Source organism: Salvelinus fontinalis, chromosome 28 (assembly GCF_029448725.1).
Source record: "Salvelinus fontinalis isolate EN_2023a chromosome 28, ASM2944872v1, whole genome shotgun sequence".
In the NCBI taxonomy this organism is placed as follows: domain Eukaryota; kingdom Metazoa; phylum Chordata; class Actinopteri; order Salmoniformes; family Salmonidae; genus Salvelinus; species Salvelinus fontinalis.
In genome coordinates, this window is record NC_074692.1 from 17,233,211 (window position 1) to 17,254,890 (window position 21,680).

At 41.7% G+C, this 21,680-nt stretch overlaps 1 pseudogene; it reads right to left on the reverse strand.

Moving 5' to 3' along the window:
- Positions 1-12,485, reverse strand: part of LOC129825904 (5-hydroxytryptamine receptor 2A-like) — a 49,728-nt pseudogene extending 37,243 nt beyond the window's left edge.
- Positions 12,486-21,680: the final 9,195 nt, after the last annotated feature.

The window sequence follows — 21,680 nt, forward strand, 5'->3', positions numbered from 1 at the left end:
CTGCCGCCCGTTTGGACTACGAAATCATTATTGTTTTTACGTGTGGGTGCCTTTGTTCGTCTTGTAGTCCTGAACAGAACTACAGAGTTCACTCTGTTCCATTCACTCCTGAAGCTGCTTATTTGATGATAAGCTCAACAGCCGTGCCAATGGTTCCAGTGGGGTGATGAGAGTAGCGTACAGTGATTTGAGACTCATAGTAGGATTGGATGGTTTGAAGAGTCGTAGGATGGTCCCTCTTTGATTCGCTTTTCTTAATGTCTGACTTAGGACAGCTAATCAGCCATACCAGTGATGGTCTGGGAGGTGAGCTTCTCGCCTACACCTTGTGTTTTTATTATTCATGGTTCAGCATTCAGACCACTATGGACATAAGCTGCAGCTCGCCATCTCTTTGATCTAAAAGAATGCGCGTTTATTTCTTTACCTCGTGTTTAGGTTCAAAGTTCCAAACATTTCAAACATGTAGCTACCGCCTCATGTTTCCTGGTCTAATGTTAATTTCGTTAACAATACTTGTTATGCACTCTGGCCGAAGGGGTCGGCTCCGTCGGTCTGCTCTCCAACCTCACTCTCAACTCACTCAGGCATGCCTACTTACTATGAACAGTTTATAGGAGCTAGATGATCTTATTCCTCCTAAAATCACATTCATATCTTAACAACACTTTCATTGTTTTTCTTATTATATGCACAACGTATTGAATGGAAACTTGACAGATAAAGGGGATTTACGTTCCAATTTTTATGACATCACAAAATAAAAACCCATATGACATTAGTTTTCTATAGCTCCCGACTGTAAGGACAGACTCTGGGAGACGGGAAGCAAGTACAGGGAGTGAATATTTAACCTGTTTGGGGTGCAAGCCCGACCTCGGACCGAAAATGACACCCCTGCAGAGCGCGAAATTCAAAATCTATTTTTTAAAAATATTTAACTTTTACACATTAACAAGTCCAATACAGCATTTGAAAGATAAACATCTTGTCAATCCAGCCAACATGTCCGATTTTTTAAATGTTTTACAGAGAAAACACCACATATATTTATGTTAGCTCACCACCAAATACAAAAGTGGACAGACACGTATGAATTATGATTATGAAGTATGAATTATGATTGAAGTAGCATGCACAACCAACCGAAATAAACTAAAACCAACCTAAAGAGCCCAGAAAAAACGACCTCAGATGACAGTCATATAACATGTTACACAATAAATCTATGTTTTGTTCATAAAAAGTGCATATTTTAGCTATAAATCTGTTTTACATTGATGCTACCCAAAAATGCTAATACATAGCTACAGTCTGAATCCAGCCGGGAGTAGCCAGAGAAAATACATACACCAACGTCGGCTACTAATTACACCTCATAAAACATTTCAGAAAAACATATGGTGGATAACTAATGAAAGACAGATATCTTGTGAATACAGACAACATTTCCGATTTTTGAAGTGTTTTACAGCGAAAACACAATATATCGTTATATTAGCTAACATCATAAGCTAGCATAAGGCAGCATTGATTCTAGTCAAGCGCTAGCCTAGCATAGTTAGCAGAGTTAGCATTCAACAGTTCGACATATATATGAAAAAGCATCCCAAATTGGGTCTTATCTTTCTTGGTACTCCATCAGAATGTTGTAACGGGGTCCAATGTCCAGTAGAGTCTTTAGTTGGGTTCCAGAACGAATGATTTCCCTCTTTGGTTAGCTAGCACGGTAGCATTGCTGCGCCAGAAAGCGTTTCTTCAAAAAATTCTTCCGTCGTTTCACATCTAAAGTCCAGAATAAATTGCAATAATATAATTAAAGTATATTGAAAAAACATACTTTAGGATGATTTTGTGACATGTAGCAAATAATATCGTAGTCAGGCATCATATTCAACGTTATCTACCTTGTTCCAGAAGCCGAGATCAAATTATCCTTCGCGCCCGGATTTTTATTTTAACTGCGCAGGTCTCACAAGAAGTTCTGTTATTCAGTCCAGGGACGAGATATTCGACTCCTTTCAATTCTCACTTCCGCATTACAGTCTGACGTACGCCTCTGACGTGTCCCTATGGTCCCAAGTCAAATGGCCTTTTATAGAGAAGGTCTTAAAGAGACACATCGCATTTTGGGAAACTCAATTCGGCTGGGAAAATGGCTGTAAAAATATTTCTGTTCGACTTAGAGAAACAATTCAAACCTTTTTAGAAACTACAGACTGTTATCTATCCAACAGTAGTAAATATATGCATATTGGAAAATAAAAAGTTTCTTAGGAGGCCGTTTGAAAATGTGCACACATTTTCCAGTTTTTTCAATATTCAGCGTGCAGCCATAACAGGTTTAAATAACCGACAAAACAAGGACAGCGTCTGGACAGGGGAAACAAAAACGACATCAATGCTGACACCGCGATTAAACTGAGGAATTGACAGATATAGGGGAGGCTATATAAGTGATGGAGTCCAGGTGAGTCCAATGAAGCACTGATGTGTGTAACAAGGGTGACAGGTGTGCGTAATGATGGGCCACCTTGTGCCCTCGAGTGCCAGAGGGGGAGTGTGAGTAGGCGTGACAGTACCGCCCTTCAGGGGTGGCACCCGGCATCCCACCTGGATGAGCATGACAGGCCGGCCGAGGCATGGGAGCCCGACGAGCCGGCTGAGGTATGACGTGGGATGGGAGCCTGCCGTGTCAACTGAGGCAAGAAAACCTCTTGAGCCAGCTAATGCATGTGTCGAAAACTTTTGTCATCTTCACTCCTTTGTATACTGAGCTCCAGTTGCGAGCTTGGTTGCTTGGTTGGGTTGTCACGCTGTAGAGCATGACTGTTCTGGAATTCCTCCAGATGGTACCTAAGAGTGGTATTTTGCTGCATAGCAGAGTCCACTTGGGCGCTCCGAGTACTTATTTTAGACACTTGAGTGTCGCACTGGCTCTGTTCGGCTTCATACTTATCTGTCATGGTTTGCAGGTAGAGGTGTTGAGTGTGGAGCGAAAGATTCAGTGATGAGATTTCCTTCGCTTGCCTAGAGATACATTATTCCATCTTCATCACCTGGGTTCTCTCATCATCCATTTGGTCAGTGACTTCAATGAGTTCCGCTGTCTTGTCATCCAACTTAGTCAATGTGTTCACTAGTTCACTTATTGCTTTGAGCATTGTTCATCAAAACTGCAGTCATGTTATCAACTTGCCCCTGTTTGTAGATAACTCGTCAGATTTATCTAGTTTTGCATGGGCTTCATCGTATTTAGTTTTGGCTAAATCGAGTTGTTCCCGTAGAAGATAATTTGTTCCTGTAGAAGACGAATTTGTTGAAGAGATTGTGCATGTTCGTCGTCATAAGTTTTTGCCATTCGTTTCCAGGTTCTCTCCACGTCAACCATTTCTTACTCATGTTTCTGCTGTGCACTGCGGTACTGGAACGATGTCAATCTCTGATGGCGACCATTCATCAGGGCTGAACTGGAAAGAACCTTTACAAGGCCTGCGACTAATGGTTTATTTTGGAAGGCGTTTTCGCAAATTCTGCTGTTTTTTCGCAAATGGCATAGTTTGGGTTTATATCGCTGCTGAGGTCAGCAATCAATCTGTCCATGGGTGAGAGTTCACTAATTAGTGGGGGAATGGGTGCCACCCCCTCTGACAGCTTGCACATTATTATGAATTTTTATGCACTCTGGCCGAAGGCGACGGCTTGGTCCGTCTGTTCTCCGACCTCACTCGGGGCATGACTACTTACGATGAACAGTTTACAGGAGATAGAATATTTTATTCCTCCTAAAATCACATTCTTATTTTAACAACAACACTTTCATCATTTACACATTATAAGCTCAACGTATTGAATGGAAACTTAACAGATAAAGGGGATATACTTTCCAAGTTACAGTATTTCTTCCATACAATTTTTTATGACACCACAAAATGAATCCCAAATGACATTCCCCACATTCTTATTTTAGAATTATTGTTCTATTATCAACTTTTGACCATGTGAGAGTTTAAGAGGGAAAACTGTCTGTAAAACAAAGACATTCTTTAGATTGATACTAAAGGGGGAGAAAGAGCCCCCCCCCCCATTCTCCTCTAATGTACAACAGGGTGTGAATTGGCCCAGTTCCCTCCTGTCCTTTTCTGTGGGTGAGAGAAGGACTGGTTATTGTCAACCATTGCCAAGCTGATCTGACCCATTGTGATCCTCACAGGACATTCATGACAACAGCTTTGCACACTATTGCCATTCTCTCAACAAGCTTCACCTGGAATGCTTCCCACATATGCTGAGCCCCTGTTGGCTACTTTTCCTTCACCTAAAATGTATGTAGTTCTGTACTTGAGCTGTTCTTGTCTTTTAATGTTCTGTATTACGGTGGTTCTTCCTGTAAAAGTTGCGTCATACTGCAGCACACCTTATTGGCTGCCGCAGAATTCTATGGCACGTTATTTAATTGTCAGCCATTTTTGCCATTAATGCTAGTTAGTGCTAGTTTGACCACCAGAGGACATCTTTGAGAAACATTGGATAGTCTTCAATATTGTCTGTACTGGAGAATTTAAAACCTTTTTTTGTGAGAACATAGTATATGGGATTGATTTGAACAAATGTAACTTAATTAATTTCATTAATAATATGGTGTTTCTATCCCAAGAAAAACAGAAAATGAAACCCTCAGGTGAAAATAAAAATCTAATTGATTTATCAAGACCACCCCATGTTGTCTCAGAGCAGTGCGAAACGATGTTGAATTAGCTGACCACATGCCAGTAGGCTATTGCTTCAAATCCTATAGCTTCTAAATTCCAATAAGACTTTTAAATAAATAAGATCTACACCACTTTTAAAATTACATTATTCAACACTAGTGAGACTCATGTCGCCTACGGTAGGCCTACAGTACATCTACAAATATTATTTTCAACGACTTAACTCTCCGCCAATAATTGCATTTAGAGGATTGGAGGATTCTAAATTAATATCTCAGGGCATTTTTTATTAGTGCAAATCTGATCTGTGAGAATATCTAAGGGGATTTTATATAACTTTAATGAATTAATAATAATAATAATAGCTTTGTTTATAAAATTATGATTTTATTTTGGAAAGTTTTCAAATAACCTAAAGTGAGCGAGAAAATGGCCATTATTGAACATGGGGTGAGACATTTGTACTAATTTCTAAATGAAGCCAGTTTGTTATTTATAATTATTTATTTCTTATTTGAGAGGGAGAGTAACCAAAAGCCCACCGTAGCCTCATGGGTCGCCCGGTTGCGGCTGGCACAGGTATCGAACCAGTATCTGTAGCAACGCAGTTTGCTACCGCTGCGCCACTCTGCTGTTTTCTAATCCAAAGCCACTCAGTCCCTCAGCTTTATGTAGGTGCCGAGGCTAAATGACCACACCACCAACTTGATTATTTAGCGGACATCACTTGTTTATATTCAGCCAACACATATATCTTAAAAATATCATGGAATATAATTGAACATTTTAGTTTCTCTTAGAATAAAAACCTTGGTGTAACAACAGTTTTAGTAAGTAATACTGACGCGTAGTAACCAAAACATATGTGTAGTTTTCTCTGGTGTGCGCATGCAGGACAGAGGAATAGCAATTCTTACACTATTGTTCTAAATTCAATCCCCTTCTTCATCCTCATGATTCGGTTCATTGATATTCAGTTTTGAAGTCATGCACAATTATCAGTTTATATTTGGTTTATGACATCCATTCATTGTCAGTTAGAGACACATTAGCGACTTCGGACCCAAAAGCATAATCAGTGCTATAACTCCACCTTGCGCTGGTCTGGAGTGATGAAGCAGTGACGCAGGGTATCGTACTAAACCACAAATTACCTCTAAATCCCGCAGCATAATCTCAAAAGTTTTAGTTGAGCAACCACTATATGTCATGCTTCATGTTTTGAGTGGACCCCAGGAAGAGTACCTGCTGCTTTTGCAACAGCTAATGGGAATCCTAATAAAATACCAAATACTCTGCGGCCCAATTCATCCCAAACCATCTCAATTGGTTTGAGGCCGGGTGATTGTGGAGGCCAAGTCATCTGATGCAGCTCTCCGTCACTCTCCTTCTTGGTCAAATAGCCCTTGTCAATGTCCTGTTGAACAAAAAAAGATAGCGCAAACCAGATGGGATGGCGTATCGCTGCAGAATGCTGTGGTAGCCATGCTTGTTAAGTGTGCCTTGAATTTTAAATAAATCACAGACAGTGTCACCAGCAAAGCACCCCCATACCATATGCAGTATATACAGTACAAGTCAAAAGTTTGGACACACCTACTCATTCAAGGGTTTTTCTTTATTTTGACTCTTTTCTACATTGTAGAATAATAGTGAAGAGATCAAAACTATGAAAAACACACAGGAATCATCTAGTAAACAAAAAGTGTTGTTTTAGGTTTTAGATTATTTTAGATTCTTCAAAGTAGCCACCCTTTGCCTTGATGACAGCTTTGCGCAATTTGCATTCTCTCAACCAGCTTCACCTAGAATGTTTTTTAGAAAGTCCTGAAGGAGTTCCCACATATGGTGAGCATTTGTTGGCTGTTTTTCCTTCACTCTGCAGTCCAACTCATCCCAAACCATCTCAATTGGGTTGAGAAGGAAAACAATTCCATTGAATCAGTCTTATGTAGTAAAATTTCCGTTGGATGAAAGCAGAGACACAGAGCTACGAAATTGTATACCATACACTGCATTTGAGGAACAATGGGAAAGTAATTCTTGTAACCTCACTTTTGAGAAAATGTCCTTTGAATGTTTTGGTACCAACTAGAGAGCTCTTCTTTGTCATCACCCATTCAGCATCGTTCTTAAGCTTTAGCCCAACCCTCTTTAAGGGTTTATCCGAGCGTTCTGTATTAACAACAGCAGTCAAGCACTCAAGCTAACTGGCTAACTTCTCAGCTACTTCCAGACACAAATGAGAGAACAGCTCACGGATCATTACTCGCCCTAGCAGAGCCGGTTAGGCTGCTTTAAAGTTGTCCAGAGCGTTGGTGACTGCAACTGTGCTGCCAGATTGTCCGTTCATACATACCGTGCACACTGGACGATCTGGCAGATGAGTACCGTTGATCTGAGCGTTCTGACCTCACAATGGCAGTCAAGCACCCAAGCTAACTGGCTAACTCTCTCTAGCATGCTAGCTACTTCCAGACACATATTAAAGAACACCCCACTTTGACCATTTTACTTGCGCTAGCAGAGCAGGTTAAGCTGCAATGTCATCCAGTGCATTGGTGACTGTAACTGTGCTGCTGGCAACAATTTAATTATGCTTTTTTGCAAATGTTTACTGACACCGGCCATATTCAATGGGTGTTGAGCGTTCATAAATTCAGCCATTATTCTGTGCTTTAATAACACACTCGGATGAGAGTGCTCTGAAATCGGAGTAGATGGCCAGAATAAATTTATGAACGCACCCGAAATGGTTACTTGCATAGTGAAGTATTTTGTTAAGACATGTAGCTAGCTAGCTAGAACCATCAACCCAAGTTATGATGTTACTACCCTGCATGAATCTGCAGGTAGCTAACCAACCAGGTTCAATGTTAGGTAGCTAACATTAGGCTGCTAACATTAGGCTATAACTAGCCAAGCAAATGGCCTTGAGATACGAATAATAAGATCATACACGTAACGTTAGCTAGCGAGCCAGCCAGCTAACTTTAGTTAGCTAGCTAACAGTACACTTTAATCCCAGTAAAAATTCCCTGTCTTAGGTCAGTTAGGATCACCACTTTATTTTAAGAACGTGAAATGTCAGAATAACAGTAGAGAAAATTATTTATTTCAGCTTTTATTTCTTTCATCACATTCCCAGTGGATCAGAAGTTTACATACATTCAATTTGTATTTGGGAGCATTGTTCAACTTGAGTCAAACGTTTTGGGTAGCCTTCCACAAGCTTCCCACAATAAATTGGCTTACTTTTGGCCCATTCCTCCTGACAGAGCTGGTGTAACAGTCAGGTTTGTAAGCCTCCTTGCTTGCACACGCTTTTTCAGTTCTGCCCACATATTTTCTACAGGATTGAGGTAAGGGCTTTGTGATGGCCACTCCAATACCTTGACTTTGTTGTCCTTAAGCCATTTTGCCACAACTTTGAAAGAATGCTTGGGGTCTTTGTCGATTTGGAAGACCCATTTGCGACCAAGCTTTAACTTCCTGACTGATGTCTTGAGATGTTGCCTCAATATATCCACAACATTTTCTTGCCTCATGATGCCATCTATTTTGTGAAGTGCACCAGTCCCTCCTGCAGCAAAGCACTCCCACAACATGATGCTGCCACACCCGTTCTTCACGTTTGCGATGGTGTTCTTCGGCTTGCCAACCTCCCCCTTTTTCCTCCAAACATAACAATGGTCATTATGGCCAAACAGTTCTATTTTTGTTTCATCAGACCAGAGGACATTTCTCCAAAAAGTATGATCTTTGTCCCCATGTGCAAACAGTAGTCTGACTTTTTTTATGACGGTTTTGGAGCAGTGGCTTCTACCTTGCTCAGTGGCCTTTCAGGTTATGTCGATATAGGACTCGTTTAACTGTTTGATATAGATACCTTGGTTCCTGTTTCCTCAGGCATATTCACAAGGTCCTTTGCTGTTGTTCTGGGATAGATTTTCACTGTTTACACCAAAGTATGTGCATCTCTAGGAGACAGAAAGCGTCTCCATCCTGAGCGGTATCATGCCTGCGTGGTTCCATGCTGTTTATACTTGTGTACTATTGTTGGTACATTACTTCTGTCATGCACAAAGTAGATGTCCTAAATGACTTGCCAAAACTATACTTTGCTAACAAGAAATATGTGGAGTGACTCCAACCTAAGTGTATGTAAACATCTGACTTCAACTGTACATACAGTATGAGTGTGTGTGTATGCGTGTGTTTGCAATCAAAGCTCAGCATATCCCTTACCTACATATGCCACCTCAAATTGGGTTTAATAATAATAGTTATGTCAGGCATTGAAGCTATCTAACAGCAACAGCTGGAACTTCGTGAGAGCTAACTCCAATTTTCATAGTCAAATTGTGTCTAGAATAATCAAGGTGGAAAATGAATTGCCCCCATTATATAGACTGCATTTAGAACTGATTACTTTATGATTGATTGCCACCCAAAATATGTCACACATTACAGTATTTCATAATGGCATAGAGAACATTCATTTTGCTAACAGCCTTATTTACATATGATAAGGGGGATAATTATGGGCTCTATGTTAGTTTTATGACAAGCATAACGTCTCCTGCTCTCTCTCTCTCAATTAAGGGATTGCAATGACATCCTATTTCCCAGATGAAATAGTTTTAGAGTGACCAAAAACAGCATCAGTTAGGCTGTATGCTTGGATTAGTGTGGGGCGAGGAGCAATAATCCATGTTGATTGCCACAAGTCACATACTGCTGTATTTTCTAATTTGACTGTTCGACAATCGGCATGAAGCTGATTCCTGGTTAATGGATGGAGAGCAGATTGCCAATGAGTACGGCGCTCAGACACAAAAACAAGCCATACAGGTACCCGCCATGTTGTGGAGTCAACATAAGTCAGAAATAGCATTATAAATATTCACTTACCTTTGATGATCTTCATCAGAATGTACTCCCAGGAATCCCAGTTCCACAATAAATGTTTGATTTGTTCCATGAAGTTCATAATTTGTGTCCAAATTCCTCCTTGTTGTTCGCGTGTTCAGTACACAATCTAAACTCACAACGCGCGGGCAGGTCCAGGCAAAAGTTCAGACGAAAAGTAATATTACAGTACGTAGAAACATGTCAAACGAAGTATAGAATAAATCTTTAGGATGTTTTTAACATAAATCTTCAATAATGTTCCAACCGGAGAATTCCTTTGTCTGTAGAAATGGAATGGAACAGAGCTCGCTCTCACGTGAATGAGCGTCACGAGCTCAAAGAATTCTGCCAGACCTCTGACTCATTACCCTCTCATTCGGCCCCACTTCACAGTAGAAGCATCAGACAAGGTTCTAAAGACTGTTGACATCTAGTGGAAGCCGTAAGAAGTGCAACATGACCCATATCCCACTGCATCTTCAATAGGGAATGAGTTCAAAAACGACCAAATCTCAGATTTCCCACTTCCTGGATGGATTTTTTCTCAGGTTGTTGCCTGCCAAATGAGTTCTGTTATACTCACAGACATCATTCAAACAGTTTCAGAAACTTCAGAGTGTTTTCTAGCCAGATATAATAATAATATGCATATATTAGCAATTGGGACTGAGTAGCAGGCAGTTTACTCTGGGCACGCTTTTCATCCAAACGGGAAAATGCTGGCTTTTTACACTATTTTAGCTAGACAGCGTAACACTTACCTTTAAACCCCCCCATACAATGTCATTACTTTACTTATAATGGTTTGGAACACCTGGGACAATCACGTGACAATACCTCCTTAAAACATCCAGGGGAGCTTCAGGGGACCATGACACAACGTCCCGAGAATGTCCAACCGGGAACGAGACACAGCAAAGAAATAAACACACTTTGACTTCAGTTCATTTGTGACTACTTACAGATTCATTTTATTTAGCCTGCGTCCCACCAATACACATTTCTGTATTTTTATCATAGAAAACAGAAGATAGCTCTCTCTTCGGGTTAATGACAATAAAAACAGAACATACACATGTGCACATGTATATGTATATACAAATATACAGTAGATTTGTGTATGGTGTCTGTTTAGTGTACATTACACTCCTTGTACTCTGTGTCAATGCAAAACATCTTTGGCATATGACATGGAGTACAGGTACTGGAATGTTAGCTGAACAGACTGGTACCAAGGCTAGGTTAATGAACATTTTGGGGAATCAAATCCACTCGTGCCCCCTGGATGTTGCTGAGAATTTAGCATTAGCTTAGTTGTTCTTTTCTGGTGTGACTAGCAGAGATGGAAAAGGACGCGAGACATCCCACTCGTGGCCCACATCCTTTTTTTTCTATTTCAATGAGTTTAGACCAGACCCAGCTGCTATTGCATTGGTGTCCATGGGAGAGCCACCCTCTTAAGTAGACCATCACTGACCATGTTTTTAAGTTTAGGGGAGTTGTAGGCCAGCGGAGGGATGTTGTTGACCAGTATGAGCTGCAGAGGCTTCCTCTCCCTGCTGTACTGGCAGCGTATGTAGCGGAAGAAGACTGCACGGTACGTTGAACAGAGTTTTTGAACAGTGTATTCCAGAGGGTTGAAGGCTGAGGAGAGGTATGCACCCACACAAGCATGTTCAGTAGCCCTCCCATCACCCCCGGGTCACAGTTCATAGGGTCGCACACCACCACCAGTACGTTGCGGATGAAGAAGGGACACCACATGACCACAAACAGGAAGAAGGCCGTGCCCAGGACCTTGGGAGGCCTTCTGCTTGTTGCTGATTGACTGCATGGTGCGACGCCCATACCTCAGGTCCATCCCTGCCCATCAACCCCTCTTCCTACCCCTCCTGTGTTGTGGCTTAGTGAACACCTGAAGAAAAGCTTCTCTGAGGAGAGCGAGGCCTGGGGAAAGAAGCCCAGGGTCAGGGTGGCGCTGCACTTGGGCCAGGTCACCAGCTGGTCCAGGCAGAGGGTAGCTTCAGTCTGCAGGGCGCTGATGGTGAGGAAGTAGCTGACCACCGTAATGGTGAGGGGGGCGAAGAGGCCAGGAAGGAGCACTTTCCAACAGAAAGACGGACGATTCCAAAAGAGATCATGACGACACACTGAGTGTAAATATATATGTTGATTGCAATTATTCCCGAATGAGTGAGCGCTCATGTGCAAAGGATTAGCATTTAAATTATTATAATTATCAACTGTGTAGTGTCTTTTGTCTTTCGCGCCCTTCTCAGTCCCTTTGTCTACCAAGCCACCGGTTTAGCCCACCAGGGCACATCCCCTATCATTTCCTTGTAACCATACCTACTGTTTGTTTGTTTGTTATGCATTTCTGTGATTATTTATTTAGTTATTAAGTAAATAAATGATTAAGACAATTGATGTATGGATGATTCATAGTGAAGGCTGGGTTCGTGCAGATAACCAACAATTTACAACGCTTGGAATGAGACTAATGTGAGGTGAAGAATAATTCATTAATTAGAAGACTAATTGATCAGATATTAAAATATCTGAAAAGTTATTAGGAAAATTGTAACTTTGTAATCTGAAGATTTTCCTTGGTGCCCCGACTAATTCCATTTACATGATTCGTTTAATCACATAATAATAATTACAGAGAATTGATTTGATAAAATAACAGTCTTCACTGTAATGATGCCAAAGACACGACATTAGATACTTACAAAATGAGTGATTCTTGCTTGCTGCTGGGACTGTCAGTGGCAACTCAAGTGTTGGGACCATATCAGGCTTCAGTATCAGAAGCTTGTCATACCCCATCTTTTTTTGTAGCAGGTTCTCAAAGCACATGTCTGCAAAATGTGCTCTGCAAAAGACACTCTTTGTGTTCAACTTGGGTGCATACTGAACTTGGGAAACTAATGTAACCCACTTCTCCATTAAGTCTTCTTTTTTTAGGAACGAAAAACAACTGTAAATTGCTTTTACAGCCTACGACACAATAACGACAAGCCATTATTTTTATTACTGGTGACCTGCTGCTGAATCAGAAGATGTGGTGGCAACTGACAGGTAATGCAAGGTACACATTCAAATGAGGGCGAAGGATGAAGTATAAACAAAACATATAATTGGAGATGATTGTGGACTACAGGAAAAGGAGGACCGAGCATGCCCTCATTCTCATCGACGGGGCTGTAGTGGAGCAGGTTGAGAGCTTCAAGTTCCTTGGTGTCCACATCACCAACAAAGTAACATTGTCCAAGCACACCAAGACAGTTGTGAAGAGGGCACGACAAATCCTTTTCCCCCTCAGGGGACTGAAAAGATTTTGCATGGGTTCTCAGATCCTCAAAAAGTTATACAGCTGCACCATCGAGAGCATCCTGACTGGAGGCCAAGCTTCCTACCATCCAGGACCTCTATACTAGGCGGTGTCAGAGGAAAGCCGTAAAAATTGTCAAAGACTCCAGCCACCCTAGTCATAGACTGTTCTCTCTGCTACCACATGGCAAGTAGTATCGGAGCGCCAATTCTAGGTCCAAAAGGCTTCTAAACAGCTTCTACCCTCCAAGCCATAAGACTCCTGAACATCTAATCAAATGGCAACCCAGACTATTTGCATTGCCCACCCCTCCACCTCCCCCTCTTTTACACCGCTGCTACTCTCTGTTATTATCTATGCATGGTCACTTTAATAACTCTACCTACATGTACAGTGGGGCAAAAAAGTATTTAGTCAGCCACCAATTGTGCAAGTTCTCCCACTTAAAAAGATCAGAGAGGTTTGTAATTTTCATCATAAGGTACACTTCAACTCGTTACCTGTATTAATGGCACCTGTTTGAACTTGTTATCAGTATAAAAGACACCTGTCCACAACCTCAAACAGCCACACTCCAAACTCCACTATGGCCAAGACCAAAAAGCTGTCAAAGGACACCAGAAACAAAATTGTAGACCTGCACTAGGCTGGGAAGACTGAATCTGCAATAGGTAAGCAGATTGGTTTGAAGAAATCAACTGTGGGAGCAATTATTAGGAAATGAAAGACATACAAGACCACTGATAATCTCCCTCGACCTGGGGCTCCACGCAAGATCTCACCCCGTGGGGTCAAAATGATCACAAGAACGGTGAGCAAAAATCCCAGAACCACACGGGGGGACCTAGTGAATGACCTGCAGAGAGCTGGGACCAAAGTAACAAAGCCTACCATCAGTAACACACTACGCCGCCAGGGACTCAAATCCTGCAGTGCCAGACGTGTCCCCATGCTTAAGCCAGTACATGTCCAGGCCCGTCTGAAGTTTGCTAGAGAGCATTTGGATGATCCAGAAGAAGATTGGGAGAATGTCAGATGAAACCAAAATGTAATTTTTTGGCAAAAACTCAACTCGTCGTGTTTGGAGGACAAAGAATGCTGAGCTGCATCCAAAGAACACCATACCTACTGTGAAGCATGGGGGTGGAAACACCATGCTTTGGGGCTGTTTTTCTGCAAAGGGACCAGGACGACTGATCCGTGTAAAGGAAAGAATGAATGGGGCCATGTATCATGAGATTTTGAGTGAAAACCTCCTTCCATAAGCAAGGGCATTGAAGATGAAACGTGGCTGGGTCTTTCAGCATGACAATGATCCCAAACACACCGCCCGGGCAACGAAGGAGTGGCTTCGTAAGAAGCATTTCAAGGTCCTGGAGTAGCCTAGGCAGTCTCCAGATCTCAACCCCATAGAAAATCTTTGGAGGGATTTGAAAGTCCGTGTTGCCCAGGAACAGCCCCAAAACATCACTGCTCTAGAGCAGATCTGCATGGAGGAATGGGACAAAATACCAGCAACAGTGTGTGAAAACCTTGTGAAGACTTACAGAAAACGTTTGACCTCTGTCATTGCCAACAAAGGGTATATAACAAAGTATTGAGAAACTTTTGTTATTGACCAAATACTTATTTTCCACCATAATTTGCAAATAAAATCATTAAAAATCTACAATGTGATTTTCTGGAATTTTTTTTCTCATTTTGTCTGTCAAAGTTGAAGTGTACCTATGATGAAAATTACAGGCCTCTCTCATCTTTTTAAGTGGGAGAACTTGCACAATCGGTGGCTGACTAAATACACTGCTCAAAAAAATAAAGGGAACACTAAAATAACACATCCTAGATCTGAATGAATGAACTATTCTTATGAAATACTTTTTTCTTTACATAGTTGAATGTGCTGACAACAAAATCACACAAAAATCAATGGAAATCAAATGTATCAACCCATGGAGGTCTGGATTTGGAGTCAGCCTCAAAATTAAAGTGGAAAACCACACTACAGGCTGATCCAACTTTGATGTAATGTCCTTAAAACAAGTCAATATGAGGTTCAGTAGTGTGTGTGGCCTCCACGTGCCTGTATGACCTCACTACAATGCCTGGGCATGCTCCTGATGAGGTGGTGGATGGTCTCCTGCGGGATCTCCTCCCAGACCTGGACTAAAGCATCCGCCAACTCCTGGACAGTCTGTGGTGCAACGTGGCGTTGGTGGATGGAGCGAGACTTGATGTCCCAGATGTGCTCAATTGGATTCAGGTCTGGGGAACGGGCGGGCCAGTCCATAGCATCAATGCCTTCATCTTGCAGGAACTGCTGACACACTCCAGCCACATGAGGTCTAGCATTGTCTTGCATTAGGAGGAACCCAGGGCCAACCGCACCAGCATATGGTCTCACAAGGGGTCTGAGGATCTCATCTCGGTACCTAACGGCAGTCAGGCCACCTCTGGCGAGCCCATGGGGGGCTGTGCGGCCCCCCAAAGAAATGCCACCCCACACCATGACTGACCCACTGCCAAACCGGTCATGCTGGAGGATGTTGCAGGCAGCAGAACGTTCTCCACGGCGTCTCCAGACTGTCACGTCTGTCACATGTGCTCAGTGTGAACCTGCTTTCATCTGTGAAGAGCACAAGGCGCCAGTGGCGAATTTGCCAATCTTGGTGTTCTCTGACAAATGCCAAACGTCCTGCACGGTGTTGGGCTGTCAGCACAACCCCCACCTGTGGACGTCGGGCCCTCATGCTCCGTTTGAGCAGACACATGCACATTTGTGGCCTGCTGGAGGTCATCTTGCCGGGCTCTGGCAGTGCTCCTCCTGCTCCTTCTTGCACAAAGGCAGAGGTAGTTCTGCTGCTGGGTTGTTGCCCTCCTACGGCCTCCTCCACGTCTCCTGATGTACTGACCTGTCTCCTGGTAGCGCCTCCATGCTCTGGACACTACGCTGACAGACACAGCAAACCTTCTTGCCACAGCTCGCATTGATGTGCCATCCTGGATGAGCTGCACTACCTGAGCCACTTGTTTGGGTTGTAGACTCCGTCTCATGCTACCACTAGAGTGAAAGCACCACCAGCATTCAAAAGTGACCAAAACATCAGCCAGGAAGCATAGGAACTGAGAAGTGGTCTGTGGTCACCACCTGCAGAACCACTCCTTTAGTGGAGTTACATTGTGTTGTTTAAGTGTTCCCTTTATGTTTTTGAGCAGTGTACTTTTTTGCCCCACTGTACATATTACCTCAATTACCTCCTAACTGGTGCCCCCGCATATTGAATCTGTTCCGGTACCCCCTGTATATAGTCTCGCTATTGTTATTTTACTGCTGCTCTTTAATTACTTGTTCCTTTTATTTCTTATTCTTATTCATATTTTTGAAACTGCATTATTGGTTAGGTACTTGTAAGTAAGCATTTCACTGTAAGGTCTACTACACCTGTTGTATTCGGCGCATGTGACTAATAAAATTGGATTTGATTTGACACATTAATAATGAGTAGCTAGGCTTATGTCATCCTAGCTGAGACAAATTGATTCCGAGCGATTCAGCCTCAAGTCAGGTCATTGGAACTTCACGTACAACTCAACGGACAGAGCAATAATATACATGTTTCAGACTTTGGTGATACTAATCTGTCTTAGTTCAAATTTTTATTACATTAAGTTTTCAATGTAAAAACCCTTTAAAGGCTCCATATGAGGCTGAATCTACATGTGACATTTTCTACCCTGCATTAACAGAGCTTCTGCATTTTATGTGTGGACAGTTTGGCCATGTGTGTATGTAAACAAGACCCAAGAAAGGAGAAAAGTCACCACTTGAAAGCCTAATGCCAGTTAAAATCTGTTCATTTTGAAGCCAATTAGCTCAAATCCAACCAACACTAGCTATTGGGGGGGTAACTTTTGGTGATGGAAGATATGAAACATCTGTTGCCATCAAACACGTTTACGAAGAAAACACACAAACAGACATTGGCAGGTCGAACCATGCTTGTATCTGGAATTTAAAGGTTTATATGTTTTCGGAAATAGAATAGACATGATTAGATTTAACAGTGGCACTACATTCAGATTTGCTTCATTAAACCTTAATTTATGCGCAAATGTAAAGTCAATTACCTAAATGTACAGTTCTTGCAAGGATTAACACTGCAATGTCCTATTGATAATCAACGTATTCAAGCACGTATTAACAAATTGCATAATATGGATGACACCATACCTATTTGGATGAAAATCTGGACAAAAGGATGTATAGTAATATCTGTAAGTGTATAGCTAAAGATTCACCAGTAGTGTAGACTCTTACATGTTAGCGGCCATTTTTTAAGTGTACACTTGGAATTTCAAGAGATAGAGGTTTGAGTGTTTGGGAGACAAACATTTACAATGGGATTCAGAAGACATGCCTCTTTTGACACCTAAATACAATATAGCAAGTTTACACATATGCACACACACATTTTCGTCATACAAACACAGGCTTTTTTATTACACATGCGCACTCATGCACGCACGCACGCACACACACACACACACGGATAGATGTTTACATCATTATGTGAGGGTCAGTGGTGAATCTGATTGGTCTTCAGTGTATATACTTCAGATCAATAATCAAGGCTGGCTTCCACTATTTTTCTGTTCATTCCTTGGCAGTGGAATGACCTTGTGTGCGTGTGACCAGTGTGTGCGCTCGGCATGATCTTACTGAGCTTCCTGTCAGAGTGACACAGACTCACAAAACCAACCCTATGAACAGTTTACAGGTAAACTAAAATGCCTGATCTCCCTTAGAAATCAATCATATAACTGTTTCAGTTCTACATCCACTGTGTATTGTTGTCTCAAGATATTTCTTTGTAAGGTTAAGTGTGCATTTTTATGCACTTAGCGCCAGGCTTCTGAAATGTAGGTGATGTAGAATTGATTGCGACCAAATCAAGGAAGTGTTTGTGCTTGAGGCAAACATAGTGAATGGTAGTAGTATTTACATATTTTTTCTGCCCTTTAGAGAATTGGTCTGTGAAGATAAATAGATTTTCCCACATCTTATGTACTACTTGGCTAGTTGTTAAGGATATACAGTGGGGCAAAACAGTATTTAGTCACTTACTTTATTGTCCCCATGGGGAAATTTTGTTGCAGTGTCATGTACACATTTAAAGTGGCGTTAAATACAAAACAAGATTGACAAGACAACTTTCAATAACAGTCACGCACCAATAAAAAATAAAAATAAAATAATAATAATAATAGTAAGAAATAAGAAATAAAACATTTAAAACATTAAAACATGTTAAAAACATTTAAATACAAAAAAATTAAAATTTAAAAAAAAGAAAAAAAGAAAAAAAGAAAAAAGAAGAAGAAAAGACTAACCTGCTGGCCTTACGGGGTCAATGGGAACATTTGCCTGAGCTATTTAAGAGGGATATCACACCTGGCACAAATGACTGTCTCGTTCAATTTTTCCTGCTGAGGGGTGCCCTATACCTGCGCCCAGAGGGGAGTAATTCAAAGTCCAGGTACAGGGGGTGACTTGGGTCTAAAATGATTTTGTGAGCCTTACGGAGGGCCCTGACCTTAAATATCTCATCCAGGCCTGTCTGTTTGACTCCAAGTACCTTACTTGCTGTGGTAATAATCCTTCTCAGCATGTTTCTCTGACTGACAGTGGCATTGCCAAACCAACAAACAATACAAAAAGTTAAAATACTCTCAATAAAGGATTTGTAAAACAGAGTCAATATAGTACAGTCTATATTAAAAGAACCCAACTTTTTTAGAAAGTACAGTCTCTGTTGGCTCTTTTTGTAGATCTGGCCTGTACATTTACTCCACTGAAGCTTACTGTCCATAAAGACACCCAGATATTTATATTCCTCTACAATTTCTATATTCTGGCTTCTGATAGATGTTGCAGAGGTAGGTGTTGTACGCTTCCTGAAGTCTATGCACATCTCTTTGGTCTTGTTAGTATTGAGGACCAAGTGTGATTCCTCACACCACTCTACAAAGTCATCTAGGACCGGGCCATGATGTTCCTCGTCATCATGCAACAGGCTGATCAAGGCAGTGTCATCAGCGAACTTAACGAGGTGTCTGTCAGTATAGGAACTAGTACAGCTATTAGTGTACAAGATGTACAGGAGTGGGGACAAAACACATCCCTGAGGAGAGCCTGTGTTGGTGTTGCGTATGTCCGACACATGGGGACCTATTTTGACTCGCTGTGAGCGTTGGCTCAGGAAGTCCAACAGCCACAAAACCAGCCCCCCATCTAAGGAAAAGTCCCGAATGAGTCTCTGTGCCAGAATGTAGGGCTGGATTGTGTTGAAGGCAGAAGAAAAGTCAACAAACAGAACCCTGACATGGGATTTGGCACCCTGTAGATGTCTCTAGACCATGTTAAGGAGGGTAAGAATGGCATCATCAACTCCTCTGCTGGTCTGATAGGCAAACTGAAATGGGTCGAGGAGCTTCTGGGTGACACTGAGAATATGACTTTTCACAATTTTCTCAAGGCATTTCATAACTAAGGATGTCAAAGCGACAGGGCGATAGTCATTCAGCACAGAGCGATTCGATACTTTAGGAATTGGTATAATTATTGATTTTTTCCACAATACTGGAACGTGTTGCTGGTTGAGTGAGGATTGGAAAATGTCTGTAAAAACACCAGCCAGTTGTTCAGCACAGTGCTTTAACACATGCCCACTTATTTTGTCTGGGCCTGGGCTTTTGTAAGTGTTACATCCCCTGAACAACTTTAGAACATCAGACTGTTGAACAACAACTCTCTCAAACATTTGTAATGATGCTTCCATTTGTTTTACTTCTGACACGAAGTTGTCTGATTCAAATCTTGAGAAGAAAACATTCAGTTCATTAGCCATGTTCTGGCCCTCATATCCCCCAAGGTCAGCACTGATCTTTCCCCTGCCTATATGGGGGGCGCTAGCCATGGATTTAATCCCTTGCCAGGCCACCCTTGCGTTTCCTGAGGAGAGGGTCCTCTCCACCCTTTGCTTGTATGCCTCCTTGTCCACCAGTATCTGTCTTTTTATCTCACGTTGTACATCTCTTAAAGCCTGTCTATCACCTCCAGCATAAACTGCCTTCTTCCTATCAAGTAGTGATTTTAGATGTTTTGATACCCAAGGCTTGTTTTTAGGGAAGATTTTGTAGTCAGCCACCAATTGTGCAAGTTCTCCCACTTAAAAAGATGAGAGCCCTGTAATTTTCATCATAGGTACACTTCAACTATGACAGACAAAATTAGAAAAAAAAATCCAGAAAATCACATTGTAGATTTTTAATGATTTTATTTGCAAATTATGGTGGAAAATAAGTGTTTGGTCAATAACAAAAGTTTATCTCAATACTTTGTTATATACCCTTTGTTGGCAATGACAGAGGTCAAACGTTTTCTGTAAGTCTTCACAAGGTTTTCACACACTGTTGCTGGTATTTTGGCCCATTCCTCCATGCAGATCTCCTCTAGAGCAGTGATGTTTTGGGGCTGTTGCTGGGCAACACGGACTTTCAACTCCCTCCAAAGATTTTCTATGGGTTGAGATCTGGAGACTGGCTAGGCCACTCCAGGACCTTGAAATGCTTCTTACGAAGCCACTCCTTCGTCGCCCGGGCGGTGTGTTTGGGATCATTGTCATGCTGAAAGACCCAGCCACGTTTCATCTTCAATGCCCTTGCTGATGGAAGGAGGTTTTCACTCAAAATCTCATAATACATGGCCCCATTCATTCTTTCCTTTACACGGATGAGATCTTGCGTGGAGCCCCAGGCCGAGGGAGATTATCAGTGGTCTTGTATGTCTTCCATTTCCTAATAATTGCTCCCACAGTTGATTTCTTCAAACCAATCTGCTTACCTATTGCAGATTCAGTCTTCCCAGCCTAGTGCAGGTCTACAATTTTGTTTCTGGTGTCCTTTGACAGCTCTTTGGTCTTGGCCATAGTGGAGTTTGGAGTGTGGCTGTTTGAGGTTGTGGACAGGTGTCTTTTATACTGATAACAAGTTCAAACAGGTGCCATTAATACAGGTAACGAGTGGAGGACAGATGACCCTCTCACAGGTCTGTGAGAGCCAGTTTGTAGGTGACCAAATACTTATTTTCCACCATAATTTGCAAATAAATTCATAAAGAATCCTACAATGTGATTTTCTGGATTTCTTTTTCTCATTTTGTCTGTCATAGTTGAAGTGTACCCATGATGAATAACAGGCCTCTCTCATCTTTTTAAGTGGGAGAACTTGCACAATTGGTGGCTGACTCAATACTTTTTTTACCCCACTGTATGTATTGCTGTTCCCACAATATTACAGTGTAATACAGCTGTTTCCACTGTATCTTACTCAATAAATAACAAAGGGTAAACACTACTACTGTGCTACCAAATAAACAGGAGAAAAAAATGAATTTGCACTTCTGTTCAGAATATGGCACTAGACTACATGGATTTAGTGGAAGCCTTTTGAAGACTGATAAATAATAGTCGAAATGACAAAATGCCCTGAAGTATAGCATGGTAAAATGCAGGTTCCTATTATAGCCGTCTGGAACACCATCACATTTAGTCACAGGAGAAAATGTTCCCGTCAGCTTTTTGCAAAGCACATGCCTTGCATTGTGCTCTCACCCTGTGAAATGACATACTTTAATCACCGAATCCATCTGTACCTACATGAAT